The sequence below is a fragment of the Monodon monoceros genome, unplaced genomic scaffold, assembly GCF_005190385.1.
Source record: "Monodon monoceros isolate NGI ecotype Baffin Bay Population unplaced genomic scaffold, NGI_Narwhal_1 Super_Scaffold_5, whole genome shotgun sequence".
NCBI lineage: Eukaryota > Metazoa > Chordata > Mammalia > Artiodactyla > Monodontidae > Monodon > Monodon monoceros.
The window spans coordinates 33,164,633-33,182,317 of NW_021703782.1; the positions used below are offsets into that span (position 1 = coordinate 33,164,633).

Below are 17,685 nucleotides of genomic sequence, written 5' to 3' on the forward strand. Positions count from 1 at the left end.
GGCTTCAGTAGTTGTGGCTCGCGGTCTCTAGAGCACAGGCTCAGTAGTTGCGGCTCACAGGCTTAGCTGTTCTGCAGCCTGTGGGATCTTCCCAGACCAGGGCTTGAACCTGTGGCCTCTGCATTGGCAGGCGAATTCTTAACCACTGCACCACCAGGGAAGTCCAAAGTTGTTGTTTAACCATGAAAATTTACGTATTTCTCCTTTTTACTTAATGTAATTACATTCCACCTAATTTTATCCTAATTATATAATATTGTATTACTTGAAAATAAAAACAAAAAAACTCTTCCAAAATGTTTCCACGTCAGCTCTCTCACAAACCACAATTATTCTTTTTTTTTTTTTTTTTTTTTTTTTTTTGCGGTACACGGGCCTCTCACTGTTGCGGCCTCTCCCGTTGCGGAGCACAGGCTCCGGACGCACAGGCCCAGCAGCCATGGCTCAGGAGCCCAGCCCCTCCGCGGCATGCGGGATCCTCCCGGACCGGGGCACAAACCCGTGTCCACTGCATCGGCAGGCAGACTCCCAACCACTGCACCACCAGGGAAGCCCCACAATTATTCTTGATAAAGCCCACACTAGACAGGACTAGATATCAAAAAATCTTTCTGAACATATTTTAGTAGAAATCCTAACTGCTCAGAACGAGTGACTCATGAATTGTGCGCACAAGAAAACTTTCTCACCGTCATACCACATTATTATCATTTTGTAAAATGCATACATCATTCACAAATCTGTTAGTTTCCCAGTTTGGGGAAATATATGTAACCTGTGTATAAGGCACAACTCAAGCTGCTTTTAAAACCCTCTGGCCCAGGACTTCCCTGGCAGCGCAGTGGTTAAGAATCCGCCTGCCAATTCAGGGGACACAGGTTCGATCCCTGGTCTGGGAAGATCCCACGTGCTGCAGAGTAACTAGGCCCGTGCACAACTGCTGAGTCCACGAGCCTAAGGCCTGTGCTCTGCAACAAGAGAAGCAACCACAATGAGAAGCCCACGCACCCACAACAAAGAGTAGTCCCCACTCACCGCAACTATGCACAGCAACGAAGACCCAATGCAGCCAAAACTAAATAAATAAATAAATAAACTTATTTTTAAAAAAAAGTCTGGCCCTGTAACTCCAAAGACAATACAAACACAACTCTTGAGAAGTTGGCCTTTCTAATCAAGCAAATATTGGTACTAAATGTCACATTAGATGCCACGTGACAGACACGTATACTCTTGTATTTATTAAAACAGCATGCCTAGTAGAAGAGGATTTCCTAAATATGATATAAAAAGCATAAAAGACTGAAAAGTTCAGTTCATTAAAATTATGAACTTTTCTCATCAAAAGACTATGAAGAGATAAGACAAGTCACAAATTGGGAGAGGATATTTGCAAAACATCAACTAACAAATAATTAGTATACAAAATAAATAAAGAACTCTTAAAAATCAATAAGAAAAAGAGAAAACTCAAAAATAGGCAGAGAACTTGAATATACACATCACAGAAGCACAAATGGCCAATGAACATACAAAAAGGATGCTCAACTTTGGGAAATGGTAATAAAAACACAGTAGATCCTATTTCAAACCCAAGAGATAAGAAAAAAATTTTAAACTCTGACAATATTAAGTGTTGGGGAGGAAATGAAACAACCAAAACACACACACTGCTGGCTCTTGACTCAGCAAACCACAAGATTCACAATTACCATGAGCCAATTCAGTGACTCAAACACTGGAAGTGTTTGGTAAGCATTAAGCAACTGACAATGACCAACCCAAAATTCTGAGAACACATGAGGATTACTGCCAAATACAAATTTTGGCCCTTGCTGAAGCAGGTCCAACCTGACTCAGCAATACAAGTATAAAATCTTTTAGTCCCTTATCCAGCTTATCCAGTTTATTTTGTAAAGTACAAAATATTCAGGTATTTACTTCCTCCTAGAATACTGATGATATATTAAGTGACTAAAATTGTAATGAACTATTTATCATTCCAGTTACACTACTATTTCAGTGAGAACAAGTAGTTTAAAATGGTATTACTTTAAAACTCATGCTTATACTTTAAATTTACTTGATAGGAATTAAATGGCCCTGTGACCATCTAAGTGGGGCAAAATGATGTAACAGATGCAGTAAAGGCACTGAAATTGGACAAATTTAGTAACCTTGGTTACGTTACTCAACTTTACTAATTCTCAGTTTCCTCAACACCTAAAAAGCATGCCTCTCACGACCTGCTTACCTAAACGAATTGTAAGGATTAAGTGAGATTATGTTAAGTGTTTAACAATGCCTAGCTCATTAATATAGACCCAATTTTAGCACATATCCCTTTGTAAATCTAGCTGCCCTCACCTAAAATTTTTAAATCTGAAATTATAATTCTCAATTCATAGGAAAATATTATTCTTACATTCAAATTATTTTCCAATATTACAAGAAATTGTGTCCTACAGGTTAGAAGAGCAACACCCTGCTTACATCTTTCTCTGACTGAAAGGCTCTTTCCTATAACGAATTAGATTCTGGAAAAGAGGATAGATTTTCACTTATCTTAGTGATACAGATGCAAGGATTCCCATGCTATGTGGGAAACTAAATCCAGTTATTTCTAAGCTTCAACTTAAGGTTTTCTTGACTCCAAGAAGAAGCTTATTTAATACCTAATTTAAGGTACTGTATGCTACCTTTTGCATTTCTTGAGAAAGACTGTCTGAAGAAAATTACCTGGTTAATGATAAACTGATGGTCTGGTTTTGGTTTTGGTTGCTCTGTGGGGAAAATGTTTACACTTAAAATAATCTACATATAAAAAAACCTCAAAACATTCAACAATATAATTAAATAACAGGAAAAATGTATAATACTGACAACTACACTCTGAGGTAATGAAGATACATTTATAATGCTGAAAAAATTCAGAGAATTTTAGTCACTGAATTAAACTTCAGGAATCCTCATTTTAAATACCTTACGACAGTCAAGATATCAAAGAAAAGTCACCCAAGATAAAGTGATGTTTGCCAGCCGGAGAAATGGGAACTAAAAACTACTGATGAGAATTGTCCACAGACCTAATATTATATTAGGATACTGTTACTGTCTTCTTCAAAATTAAAAAGAAAAATAAAATCTTTCAGATATACATAAAGTATGTCATGATGAAATAATGAGTCAAATACTAAACAAAAGAAAAATTCAGTAAGTTCTTATATTTACATAATTTTATAAGACTTCCTTAGTCTTCATTTCCAAAAAACACTTTTTCTTCCAATGAGGCTGTGCAATGATATTCTCACTAGAGAAATATTAATTTTCCCATTTCCATAATTATGACTTATTAATGCAACACACATTTGGCAGTCAATAAACGTTGAATAAATAAGTAACAAAGAATGAATAGGATGGATTAGAAACAAAAATTTAATTTATAAAATCCCACTTTAAAAAGTAGGTTAATGCAGACAATGTAATTCTTTTAGACTTCAGACAGTTTACATTCTTTGCTACAAAATAATACAGAAACTTTCAGTTTAACTAGTTTGGGACATTAACTAGAAAGAGCTGTCTATCACTAAAGACTAAGTGCCCCGTTTTTCACATCATCAAATCTGACAAAATTCTAAAGAGAAACATCCATCATATCTATCCAAACTCTCAAATTCTAATAATTAGAACTGAGGAAAGAAAGAAGCCCTAGTAAGGTGAGTTAGAACAGAAGCTATTTAATAGATAACTAAATTACCAAATCTGGTTTTGCAACACTCCGTGGTGTCTAAAAACTCTCAAAATTTTATTTCAGTTTAATATAAAATGTATTTTTATGCCTAGCCACACTTTTAAGAAACTGTCTGGAAACAAAAACGTGGCGACAACACAAAGGTCAGAGATCGCTGATAGAGATCAAATAAATGAACTATAAATTAATGATCCACAAGAAAGATTAGGGGCTGTTTATGAAGCCCAGGGGGACTGTACAGATAAGTCTCCACCCGAGAAACAAACAAAAGAAGCAAGATTAACATACCTGGAGAAGACCAGGCAAGGCCAAATATATCCCCAAAGATCACTCGCCCCGGATCTGGTCTCCTCCCTTTCCCCCTAACCTCATCGCCTCAGGGAAAACTAAATCTGTATCTCACGTCCCCAGCTCACCCTCAAGTCGTCCCCATCACTAACCTTTACTAAAACCTGGGTCCCTCTCCCCAACATCCTCTAATTCCCACCGAGCTTTCGCTCCAGCCACATAGATGTCTACTGCGCCTATTTTCCAGTAGAGTATTAATCCCCTTAATCCGAACTCATTTATTTTCCCGCGTCCCATCTGCCCTCCGCCCCTTCAACTCTGGTCTCCTCACTCCGACCCTTCTCCCAGAATCCTCCCCAAGTCACCCGTCTCTGGCACCTTCGCCTTCACACCCCCAGAGCTGCCGCTCCTCTCATTCCACTCAGCCTCCAGCTTCCTCCCTATCCCTCCCCCATCCGTCTCCCGGTACCTGCTCCCTCCCCCAACTCCGCCCCTCTCCCCCTCCCCCAGCGGGAGGCCCCCTCACCTGAACGCTGGCGCCGCTGTCCCAGAAGCCGAAAGGTGCTGCCGCCGACCGGCCTCCCAGGCTCGGTCCCCGCTGAGCTCCTGAAGGCCCCTAGGGAGAGCGAAGACCACCACCTCCAACTCTGCTCGCCCCAGGCCAGGCCGTCACCGTAGCCACCGCCACTGCCACAGCCGCCATGTTGAAGCCCCACTTCCCTCCTCCTTCCCCTCACCGCTCCTCCCCTTTGGGCGTGTGACGTCATAGCGCCGCGCTCCATCCCTCGAGCCAATGGGAGGAGTCAACGGTGACGTGACTAATCTCCACAAGGGCTGAACATTGCTAGGTTTCAGAGCGTCGCTGTTGGAACCAGTGAACCCGGCACACCCAAGGGGAGGGAGGAAAGGTGGGGGTCACTGAGAGGGTAATGCGTAAGGGTTGGAGAAGGGGCCCAGGTGGGAGTCCGAGAGACTTGAATCTCGAAGGGAAGCACAAAGGCTTACCAAGGAGACCCACTTGGAAATCAGGATGTCTGGCTTCTGGTCCTGGGTCATTGACTTGGTACAAAGTCCTACCCTTTCTGGGCCTCACTTTCCCCATTTACAAATTGTAAGGGAGCACGACCCTATGAGGCCTTACCAGAACAGACCCCCACCCATGTCCTCTGCCTGCCTTTTGTCTGTAAAAAAAAATTTAGTCGAAGAATAAATTTAATCAGAGAACTGAAAAAAATGCAGAAAGAAAGAAAAACAGTCAAGCAAGACACAATAATAATACTTTAGCCATTAAACAAAGTCAAGGACCTTTAGTTCTTCCTGAAGGACTATAGATAATATTCTGAGCTATGTCCTTTGAGCTGTTTTGCAGATACTGAACCCCTGCCCCCACCAGGTGGAAGAAGTTAACTGTAGGCTGCCCACAAGCATGTAGACCCCAGACCAGTTGAAACCAGAAGGTTGATGATGCACTCCTGATTACCTCATCACCAACCAATCAGAAGAATGTCCACGAGCTGACCACTCCCTGCTCCTTGAACACTGTAAGACTCCTCACTACCTCCTCCAGGGCGGGACACACAGTCTTGAGGGCATTAGCCCACTGTGACCCCCTTTGCCTGGCAAAGCAATAAAGCTGTTCTTTTCTACTTCACCCAAAACTGTCTCCATGTTTCTATTAGGCACCAGTGAACAGAGGCCGAATTTCAGCAACACAATGAATGGGTTGAAAGGTGACCTCTAAATCTCCCTCCAGTTCTGACATTCAACGGGTTTAAACCAGGTAATCCAATCCCAAACCTTTACTGCCTTCTGTACTTATTGGATGTCTCCTAGAATCAAGTGCATTGAGGTTCATAACTGAATGAGATGAGTCATTGTTCCCAAAAGTTCCTAACTGGTGGGAAAAATAGAAGCATAAACAGTAACTCTAGAAAAAGTCAGGGTGATGATGACATCAGTTGCTCTGGAAAAATTGACCTTTGGCTAAAGGATTAGGAGAGATTTACATCTCTATACTTTCTTGGTACTGTAGTAAAGAATGTGTACACTCTGGTGTCTAATTCTCTAGCCCTGTTTTCTCTCCAGAACTCCAGAGAAGATTAATTGTATTTTGAAGAGTGCAGCAGTTTTAATCCACAATGAGAGAAAGTGGGCATTCCAGAAGGGGGCAGTTAAAATGAACAGAAAGGGACTTCCCTGGTGATCCAGTGGGTAACACTCTGTGCTCCCTGTGCAGGTGTCCAGGGTTCAATCCCTGGTCGGGGAACTAGATCCCACATGCATGCTGCAACTAAGAGTTTGCATGCCGCAACTATGAGCCCACATGCCGCAACTAAAAAAAAAATTCCGGGCTTCCCTGGTGGTGCAGTGGTTGAGAGTCCGCCTGCCGATGCAGGGACGCGGGTTCGTGCCCCAGTCCGGGAGGATCTCACATGCCGCGGAGCGGCTGGGCCCGTGAGCCATGGCCACTGAGCCTGCGCGTCCGGAGCCTGTGCTCTGCAAAACGGGAGACGCCACAACAGTGAGAGGCCCGCGTACCGCAAAACAAACAAACAAACAAAAATCCCACATGCCACAAGGAAGATCCCACGTGCTGCAACGAAGACCCAGCGCAGCCAAAATAAATAAATAAATAAAAGTACATATTAAGGGACTTCCCTGTTGGCACAGTGGTTACAAATCTGCCTGCCGGGCTTCCCTGGTGGTGCAGTGGTTAAGAATCTGCCTGCCAATGCAGGGGACACGGATTTGAGCCCTGGTCCAGGAAGATCCCACGTGCCCCGGAGCAACTAAGCCTGTGCGCCGCAACTACTGAGCCTGCTCTCTAGAGCCCATGAGCCACAACTACTGAAGCCCATGCACCACAATTACTAAAGGCCACGCGCCTAGAGCCCATGCTTCTCAACAAGAGAAGCCACCGCAATGAGAAGCCCACGCGCCCACGCACCACAACAAAGAGTAGCCCCCGCTCCTGCAACTAGAGAAAGCCCACACGCAGCAACGAAGACCAAATGTAGCCATAAGTAAGTAAATAAATAAATAAATAAAACATTTTTTAAAATACATGTTAAAAAAATAAACTGAACAGAGAATAGCAAATCATCACTTTTGGACTGCTTTCCTACTTAATTCAACAGATAATAGGCAGCCACAGAAGGTTTGTGGAGAGAGCAGTATCTGAGCAAATCTCTTCATCAGGAGAATTAAAATGGTAGCAGAGAATAAAATGGATTGGAGACTACCTTGTAGGCTTCTACACTGAGTAAAAGACTTACACCTGAACTAAAGCATAGACAGTGGGAATGGAGACTAGGAGATAAGCTGGAGCAAGACTTAGGAAATGGACTCAACAAGATTTAGAGACATGCTATATGGAGGGAGAAATCACAAAGAAGAAAGAGCTAAGTTTTGGAGGTGTCTTATTAACAGAAGTAAGGCCTAAGGTTTACTGAAGCACTAGGGGAGATAATAATGAGTCTAGCTGGCCAAACTGAGATTAAGATGATGGCAGATTTTCTGCAGAGATGCTCAGGAGGAAATGTGAGCTTGGAAATCAGGAAAGAGATAAGGAGTACACAGGTATAACATAGTGGTACTCCTTGAACAAATAAATTTGTCATTCATTTATCCAGCAAGTACTAATCGAGTGCCTGCAGTGTACCAGACACTGTTCTATGCACTAGGGATACAACAGTATATAAAAATACACCCCCCCCAAAAAAAACCTGCTCTCACAAATCTTACCTTCTAGAGGAAAATAATAATAGTGGTGACAGGTTTTACAAAGAAGAATAAAGCAAGGAAAGGAGATAGAAAGTATCCAGGGTTGAAATTTATAAAGGATGGCCAGGGAAAGATGACATCTGAGAAAAGACCTGAAGGAAGTGAGGACATGAGTCATGCAGATACCTAGGAGAACAAAATGCCAGGCCAAGGGAACAGAAAGTACAAACACCCTGAGATGAAAGCTCACCTTCTATGTTCTAGGATCAGTAAGCAGCCAGGTATGGCTGGCATGGAGTGAGTGAGCAATGAAGAGAATAAGGCAGGTGAAAGCCCAGAGGTAACAGGGGGCTAAATCATACAGGGTTTTGTAGATCATTTTAAGGACTTTGACTTTTACTCTAAGTGAGAGTTTTGGCAGAGAAGGAAAATGATCTAAATTTTTAGCAGGATCACTGTAGTGACTACACTGAGCATAGCTAAAGAAGGGCAAGGGCAGAAGAAGAAAGACCACTTGGAGGTTATTGCAGTAATCCAGACAGGAAATGATAGTGCTGTAGACTGAGAAGTAGTAGTAGTGAAGGTGATAAGAAATGGTTGGGTTCTGGGTAGGTTTTGAAGATAAAGCTGTAAGAATTTGCTCACAGATTAGATGCACAGTGTGAGAAAATGAGAAGACTCAAGGATGACTTTAAAGTTTTTGACCTGAGTCAAATTTTTGCAGGTATGGCTACAAGAATGGAAAATCAGATTAATTCAAATTTCTGGGGATACGACCCTTTGGAACACTGACAAATATGGCATGGGAAGATAAAGCAGAGAGATGGAAAAGTGGTGGCCAGAGAAGTAGAAAAGGAATCAGGAACTGTGGTGCCAGGGAGGATTAGGAAGGAAAATTCTTTGGAGGACTGGGCCTGTGCCTCCTCTCAGAGTAGGACTCCCTGAGGCCAGAGACAAACCTCCCCCATCAGGCAGGGACTTCCTGAGGTTCCTCATAAGCCTAGGTCTCCTGATCTAGTAATTTTTCCTTCTCTGCCTTCTTGCTTTAAGTGGGGACCAAGTTGCTGACCACCTACTACTGGGCCAGCCTGCCACGTCCCTCCAACCCCCATGGAGACAACTCATCCTTAGGAAATGGAAAGGCACAGAGAACTATATTCAGTATACTATGATAAACCATAATGGAAAAGAATATTACCCAAAAAAGAATGTATATATATGTATAACTGAATCACTTGTCTGTACAGAAGAAATTAACACAACATTGTAAATCAACTATACTTTAACATTTTTAATTTTTAAAAAATATTTTTAAAAAGAGAAATGGAAAGGAAGTGAGGATATTTCCTAGAAAAACAAATAGTTCTTCATCTTCCTAGGAATGACTCATACTTGTCAGTTTCCACACATGAATCCCTGTGCTGGCTCACCTGGGGCCAGAAGATGGTGAACAGGGTGCCAGTCCTCTACTTTCCCTGCCCTGTGTCTTTCCCTCCCAGTGCCAGCATACCTGCTGGCCTAGAAGCAGCTCTCCAGGCAAGGAGCACCAGTTTGTGCTTCTCCCACTTTTCCTCTTTTTTCTCCCTCCCTTCATACACTAGGCTTTGGGGTATTTAAAAGCAGGCACAGGAAACACATACAAGCAGCCCTAGAATCTTTCATTCATTTAGCCATCCAACATGGACTAAATCCTACTATATGCCAGGCACCATGAGTCTATAAAGATGCTCCAAAGAAGGTTAAGTAAGGAAATCAGACAGGTGTACAGATAATGATGGTACCTGGCAGAAAATAACCTGAGTTTCCTAGGTAGCACTTTTCCTGCCTGAGGGGTAGAGAAGAGAGAGAATTCAGGCAGACTTGAGAAATCAAAGAAGACTTCATGGAGAGCTGAAGCAGTTAAGTTAGGCCTTAACAGACAGGTAGAACAAAGGGTGCCCAAATCAATGAGAACAAAGCAGTTTGAGCCAAAGGCATGGATGCAGGAAAGTTCCAGGAAATCCAGATTTAATAAGTAGAGCAAAGGGTATATGTAGAAGAACAGAGGGAGATAAGGCTGGAGAGACAAGGGGGACAAGGCTTGGCTTGGGTTTAACAATTCTAAAGCTGTAAATCTTTCCTCCTGGGAAATTCAAGAGAAAAGTCCGGATGAGTCCTTACAATCTTGGAGGTCAGGTTGAAACCCTCTGCCCTTCCCCAGAAGCTCAAGGACTCTGGGTGACCTCTGGAGTTCCTTCTGATTGTAAGACCTATGTGATGACCATCATATGAAGATACAATTATCCTGATGACCATGAATGGATAAAGATGATTTCAAATTCCAAAAGGATGAAAATATAAACACACACACACACACACACACACACACACACACACACACACACACATATTCTAAAATATTAGAAGAGAATATAGAAAAATATTTTTTGAATCATGCATTGGGAAGAACTTTTCTAATCATGACGTCAAATTCAGAATGCATAAAGGATATGATTGACAGATTTGATAATGGCAAAAGACCCCCTACACAAAGTGAAAAGATAAACTGGCAGAAAATATCTGTGACCTATATAATAGGAAAAGGGTTAATTTTCCCCACATACAAAGAGTCCCTACAAATCAGTAAGAAAAATAGAATGATTCAATAGAAAAATATGGGTATAACTTGTTAAGAGGCAATCACTAAAGAAGAAACACTAATAGCTAGTGAACATATGAAAAGATGGCCCATATCACTGATTTTATTTTTAGTTTGAAATAGGTTATATGCCATTTATCTGTTTTTAAAATTAATTAATTTACTTATTTATTAGTTTTGGCTGTGTTGGGTCTTCGTTGCTGCGCACAGTCTTTCTCTAGTTGCGGCGAGCAGGGGCTACTCTTTGATGCGGTGCACGGACTTCTCATTGCAGTGGCTTCTCTTGCTGCGGAGCACGGGCTCTAGGCATGCGAGCTTCGGTAATTGTGGCACACAGACTTAGTTGCTCCGAGGCATGTGGGATCTTCCCAGACCAGAGCTCGAACCCGTGTCCCCTGCATTGGCAGGTGGATTCTTTTTTTTTTTTAATTTATTTTTGGCTGTGTTGGGTCTTCGTTGCTGTGCGCGAGCTTTCTCTAGTTGCAGTGAGCAGGGGCTACTCTTCCTTGCGGTGCGCGGGCTTCTCATTGTCGTGGCTTCTCTTGCTGTGGTGCACAGGATCTAGGTGCGCAGGCTTCAGTATTTGTGGCACGTGGGCTCAGTAGTTGTGACTCGCGGGCTCTAGAGCTCAGGCTCAGTAGTTGTGGTGCACGGGCTTAGTTGCTCCGTGGCATGTGGGATCTTCACGGACCAGGGTTGGAACCCGTGTCCCCTGCATTGGCAGGTGGATTCTTAACCACTGCACCACCAGGAAAGTCCCATTTATCTGTTCATTAAAAGTTTTCAGCTCTTCACTGGTTGGCAAACTATGGTCATGGGCCAAATCTAGCTCTACTGCATGCTTTATTTCCCCCAGTTTTATTGAGCTATAGTCGACATACAGCACTGTGTAAGTTTAAGGTGTGCAGCATAATGATTTGACTTACATATATAATGAACTGATTATCACAAGTTTAGTGAACATCCATCACTTCATATAGATATAAAATTAAAGATATAGAAAAAAAATTTTGTGTGTGTGATGAAGCTCTTAGAACTTACTCTACACAAGTTTCACATACAATATACAGCAGTGTTCATTATATTCATCATGTTGTACATTACATCCTAGTACTTATTTACGTTCTACCTGGAAGTTTGTACCTTTTGACCGCCTTCATCCAATTCCCCCTTCCCACACCCTTATCTATGGTAGCCACAAATCACTTTTTCTATGAGTTTGTTTGTTTTTGAAATATTTGACCTACAACACTATGTTAGTTCCTGTTACACAACATAGTGGTTTGGCATTTCTATACATTTCAAAATGATCACCACAGTAAGTCTAGTTACAATATGTTACCTTACAAAGATATTACATAGTTGTTGACTATATTCCCCACACTGTATATTTCAACCCCATAACTCATTTATTTTGCAGCTGGAAGTTTGTACCTCTTAATCTCCCTCACCTGCTTATTTCCTCCCCCTACTCTCCTCCCTTCTAGCAACCATTTGTTTGTTCTCCATGTCTATAACTCTGTTTCTGTATCACTGGTCATTTTTAAAATGAAACAAGGCCCCATGTTTCACCTAACAGATTGGCAAGAGCTAAAAGGATTAATTACATCCAAAGCTGGCATGGATGGAGAAATAAGCATTCTTATACACTTTTTTTTTGTATCTTCAAAAAAATTTTTATACAGTTTCTAAAGGTTACTTCCCATTTACAATTATTACAAAATATTGGCTATATTCCATGTGTTGTACAGTACATCCTTGAGCCTGTCTTACATCAAGTAGTTTGTACTTCCCACTGCCTCACCCCTATGTTGCCCCTCCCCCATTCTCCACTGGTAACCACTGTTTTTTTCTCTATATCCGTGTCTGCTTCTTTTATGTTATATTCACTGTATTTTTTAGATTCCATATGTAAATGATATCATAAAGTATTTATCTTTCTCTGTTTGACTTATTTCACTTAGCATTAGGTCCTCCAAGTCCATCAATGTTGCTGCAAATGGCAAAATTTCGTTCTTTTTTATGGCTGAGTAGCATTCCATTGTGTATATATACCACATCTTCTTTAACCTTTCATCTGTTGATGGACACTTAGGTTGTTTTCATGACAATTTACTAATTGGAAATAGTGTTGCCACGAACATTGGGGTGCATGTATCTTTTCAAATGAGTGTTTTCATTTTTTTCTGATATATACCCAAGAGTGGAATTACTGGGTCATATGATAGTTCCATTTTTAGTTTTTTGAGAAACCTCCATGCTGTTTTCCATAGTGACTGCACCAATTTACAGTCCCACCAACAGAGTACAAGTGTTCTCTACATCCTCACAAACATTTATTTGTGTTCTTTTTTTTTTTTTTTTTTGCGGTACGCGGACCTCTCACTGTTGTGGCCTCTCCCGTTGCGGAGCACAGGCTCCGGACGCGCAGGCTCAGCGGCCATGGCTCACGGGGCCAGCCACTCCACGGCATGTGGGATCTTCCCGGACTGGGGCACGAACCCATGTCTTTTGCATCGGCAGGTGGACTCTCAACCACTGTGCCACCAGGGAAGCCCTATTTGTGTTCTTTTTAAAAAATATTTATTTAGTTGCACTGGGTCTTAGTTGCAGCAGGCGGGCTCTTTAGTTGCGGCTTGCCAGCTCCTCAGTTTTAGCACGTGGGGTCCTTAGTTGTGGCACTAGAACTCTTAGTTGAGGCATGCATGTGGGATCTAGTTCCGTGACCAGGAATCGAACCCGGGCCCCCTGCATTGGGAGCACAGAGTCTTAACCACTGCACCACCAGGGAAGTCCCATTTGTGTTCTTTTTGATGATAGCCATTCTGACATGTGTGAGGTAATATTTCACTGTGGATTTGATTTGCATTTCCCTGATGATTAACGATGGTGAGTATACACTCCTGATGACAGTATAAATTGGTGAAAATTTTTTGTAGAGCAATTTGGCAGTGACTATCACAATATATTGTGGAATAAAAAAGCAAATTGCAGAACAATGCTATTGTATTCATTTTTGAAAAATTAAAAGTACATATAGATAGATATTAAAATGCATAGATAGGGACTTCCCTGGTGGCGCAGCAGTTAAGAATCTGCCTGCCACTGCAGGGGACACGGGTTCGAGCCCTGGTCCGTGAAGATCCCACATGCCGCGAAGCAACTAAGCCCATGTGCCACAACTACTGAGCCTGCGCTCTAGAGCCCGTGAGCCACAACTGCTGAGCCCGTGTGCCACAACTACCGAAGCCCGCGTGCCTAGAGCCCGTGCTCCACAACAAGAGAAGCCACCACAATGAGAAGCCCGTGCACCGCAATGAAGAGTAGCCCCCTCTCGCCGCAACTAGAGAAGGCCCGCACACAGCAATGCAGCCAAAAATAAAATAAATAAATTAAAAAAAAAAAAAAGAATCCGCCTGCCAATGCAGGGGACATAGGTTCAATCCCTGGTCCAGGAAGCTGTGGAGCAACAAAGCCCATGCGCCACAACTACTGAGCCTGCACTCTAGAGCCCGTATGCCACAGCTACTGAAGCCTGCATGCCTAGAGCCCATGCTCCGCAACAAGAGAAGCCACTGCAATGAGAAGCCCGCGCACTGTAACAAAGAGTAGCCCCCGCTCTCCACAACTAGAGAAAGCCTGCACACACCAACGAAGGCCCAACGCCAAAAATAAACAAGTAAATAAAATGCATAGATAAAAACCTGAAAGGATACACACCAAAATATCAACTGTGTCTCTGGAGGGAGCAGGACTTGTCTGGAGGTGTATGGGCAGCAGGACCTGGAACGAAGGGAGAAGGGAAATAGAAACCGTGTAGAAGACAGCAGGCCCTGCTGGAAAATGCTCCCACAGTTATAAGAAAGAGGAAGAACCACCCTGACTTCTCCCTTCCTCCCTCTCCTGTCAGTGCCTAGCTGGCAGTGAATCTAGCTAGTATTCAGTTGGCAAAGGAGCTGGGAAATGTAGTTTTCAGGAGAAAAACAGAGAATTGGTTTGAGAATGACAATGTAATGACCAACTTCAAAAAGTTATTGTGGGGCTTCCCTGGTGGCGCAGTGGTTGAGAGATGGGTTCGTGCCCCGGTCCGGGAAGATCCCACATGCCACGGAGCGGCTGGGCCCGTGAGCCATGGCCGCTGAGCCTGCGCGTCCAGAGCCTGTGCTCCGCAACGGGAGAGGCCACAACAGTGAGAGGCCCACGTACCGAAAAAAAAAAGTTATTGTGTAGTTCACAGAATCAGTAAGAGAGATGAATGTGAAAAACAGGAGAAAACCTAGTAAAAACACAGCAGGAGGTATGGGAAGAGTCATTCTGTAAAAGAGTAAAAGTAAATAGTAATAGTAAAATATAATTAATTTTATTTACAAAATCTTAATGGTATAGGTAGACTGTCCTGGCACTGAGCTAAAAGAGTCTGTCCCTAGTAATCATTTAGCTAATACACTGATGTCAACTATAAACCAAACCCTGCACTGCAATGGGAACAAAGATTAAATAAGACCAGGTTTCAGTCATCAAGAATCTTTGGGGGGCTTCCCTGGTGGCGCAGTGGTTGAGAGTCCGCCTGCCGATGCAGGGGACACGGGTTTGTGCCCTGGTCCGGGAAGATCCCACATGCCGCGGAGCGGCAGGGCCCGTGAGCCATGGCCGCTGAGCCTGCACGTCTGGAGCCTGTGCTCCGCGACGGGAGAGGCCACAACAGTGAGAAGCCCGCGTACTGCAAAAAAAGAAAAAGAACCTTTGGGAAAGTCCCTGGCGGTCCAGTGGTTAGGACCCAGCACTTTCACTACTGTGGCCTAGGTTCAATCCCTGGTCGGGGAACTAAGATCCTGCAAGCCAAAAAAAAAAAAAAAATTTTTTTTTGGAGGAAGACAAACATGTAGACAGACAGCTACAACAGAGTTAATTTCAGCAAGCTCAAGGACAAGGCCGGCAACTGAACTAAACTGTGCCTTTGTGTAAGATGGAAAAAGTCACCCTCTCTGAGTGGATGCAATGCCAAGGTTGACAATTTGGCAGGCTGAATGCAGCTGAATTTCAGCTCTCTGGATCTTCAGCCAGGTACTTCTGTGCAGAGGACAAAATGCACATCCATGCATAGCTGACTGGCTTGAGGAGGTAGATATAGGCACCTATGAAGCAGAGTAGAGGTAGCCTATATGGATGTGCACCTGCGCAACAGAAAGCTCTGGGAGCCCAGCCTCCTGACCCAGAACATCATTAGAAACCTCAATGATTTTGTTTTTGGTGCTGCTAACTGTGACAAAGATTTGGCAAAGCAAACCTCCAGAAATTTGTAAAGGCTCCTTTGGAAGGCAAAATTGACAGATGGTGTTTACAGCTTTGCTTTGGTTCTTCCATCAGAGTGAATGCCAGATGTTTTCTTTGGTTTCCAAGATAGTGTGTGAGATCTAAAAGGCTCCTTTGCCCAAAGATTATGAAACATCAGTACACACAGTTAAGTGTGAGTATGTGGGCAAGTGAATCAATCATGTGCCCAAGGTTGGCAAAATTTGATTTGCTGCTGTGTGAATCCAAGGTTTGGTGTTATCATTCTAGTCTTTAAGTCATGTAACAAAATCAGTGAAACTGAGCGGTGGGGCTCCCAGGCACAGAGGCCCTTTTGTCCCCTGTTTCTTGTAAGCAAGACTCCAACCTCAACGACCTTCCCTGGATTCCTGAGGGCAGATTCGAAAAGTTGCTAATCAAGGGAGGAGCAGCCAAGAAACCACCTGAGGCAAGATTAAAGGGACCAGAGAAGCTCATCAAGATTAGCAGACCTGGGCTTCCCTGGTGACTCAGTGGTTGAGAGTCCGCCTGCTGATGCAGGGGACGTGGGTTCGTACCCCGGTCCGGGAAGATCCCACATGCCGTGGAGCGGCTGGGCCCGTGAGCCATGGCCGCTGAGCCTGCGCGTCCAGAGCCTGTGCTCCGCAACCGTAGAGGCCACAACGATGAGAGGCCCGCGTACCGCAAAAAAAAAAAGATTAGCAGACCTGACCACCTGAGATGAGATTAAGGGCATGCAAGCCCTGCTCACGCCCTAATCTTGTCAGAGACCCCACCTTTGAACCATTGGCATAAAACCCTCAATCAAATCCTCCCGGGTTGGGACACACAGTTTTTTGAGGCAGAAGTCCATTGTGTCTCCCTTTGCCTGGCAAAGCAATAAAGCTATCCTTCTCTACTTCACCCAAATCTCTGTCTGGGACTTCCCTGGCAGTCCAGTGGTTAAGACGCTGTGCTTCTAATGCAGGGGACGCAGCTTCTATCCTGGTTGGGGAACTAAGATCCCACATGCCATGCGGCGCGGCCAAAAACAAAAAACCAAACAATCAGAAGAAAACTGTCTCCAAGATTTGATTCGGCACCAGTGTACAAAGAGGCAGAGCTTTCGGTAACATCAGAGTCCCTTAATAGAGGGTAAGTTGGACAAATCCACATGAGACAATGTTATGCAGCCATTAAAAAGGATGTTATAAAAGACAGAATTATAGACGAAGTAAGATCAGTGGTTTCCAGGGCTTGGAGAAGGGGGATGAATAGGGGAAATACATAGCATTATTAGGCCCGTGTCTGTATGATACTGTAATGGTGAATACATGACATGGGTCTGTCAAAATCCACACGACTGTACAAAGAATGAACCTTAATGTAAACTATGGATTTTAGCCAGTAATAGTGCTTCAATACTGATTTACTAATTGTAACAGATGTACCACGCTAATGCAGCGTGTTAATATTGATAGTAGGGGAGGGCTTCCCTGGTGGCGCAGTGGTTAAGAATCCACCTGCCAATGCAGGGGACACGGGTTTGAGCCCTGGTCCGGGAAGGTCCTACATGCCGCGGAGCAACTAAGCCCGTGCACCACTACTGAGCCTGCGCTCTAGAGCCCGCGAGCCACAACTACTGAAGCCCGCGTGTCTAGAGCCCGTGCTCCGCAACAAGAGAAGCCCCTGCAATAAGTCTGTGCACTGCAACGAAGAGTAGCCCCCACTCACCACAACTAAAGAACGCCTGCGCGCAGCAACAAAGACTCAACGCAGCCAAAAATTAATTAATTAATTTTTAAAAAATTGATAGTAGGGGAAATAATAGTGGAGCTGGGGGAATATGGGAACGCTGCACTATCTACTCAATTTGTTTCTGTAAATCTAAAACTGTTCTAAAAAATAAAGTCTAAAAAAGGATGTTAGAGTATGTAAATATGAAAAGATTATTCTAAAACATTACTAAGTTTAAAAAGAGCTACTAACAATGTATACAATATGGTTTCATTTT

General features: G+C 43.4%; 1 protein-coding gene across 3 annotated transcripts in view; it reads right to left on the minus strand.

The window, feature by feature from the left end:
- The window catches only part of UBAP1 (ubiquitin associated protein 1), a 70,853-nt gene extending 66,091 nt beyond the window's left edge, over nucleotides 1-4,762 (minus strand). For 2 of the 3 annotated variants that reach the window (XR_003790778.1, XM_029202724.1), the window contains exon 1: nucleotides 4,566-4,762. The gene's annotated coding sequence lies outside the window, so the exon portion shown is untranslated. Of the gene's footprint in view, nucleotides 1-4,039; nucleotides 4,475-4,565 lie in introns of those variants that run through there. The other variant, XM_029202725.1, reaches the window with a different exon arrangement.
- Between the last annotated feature and the right edge of the window lie 12,923 nt (nucleotides 4,763-17,685).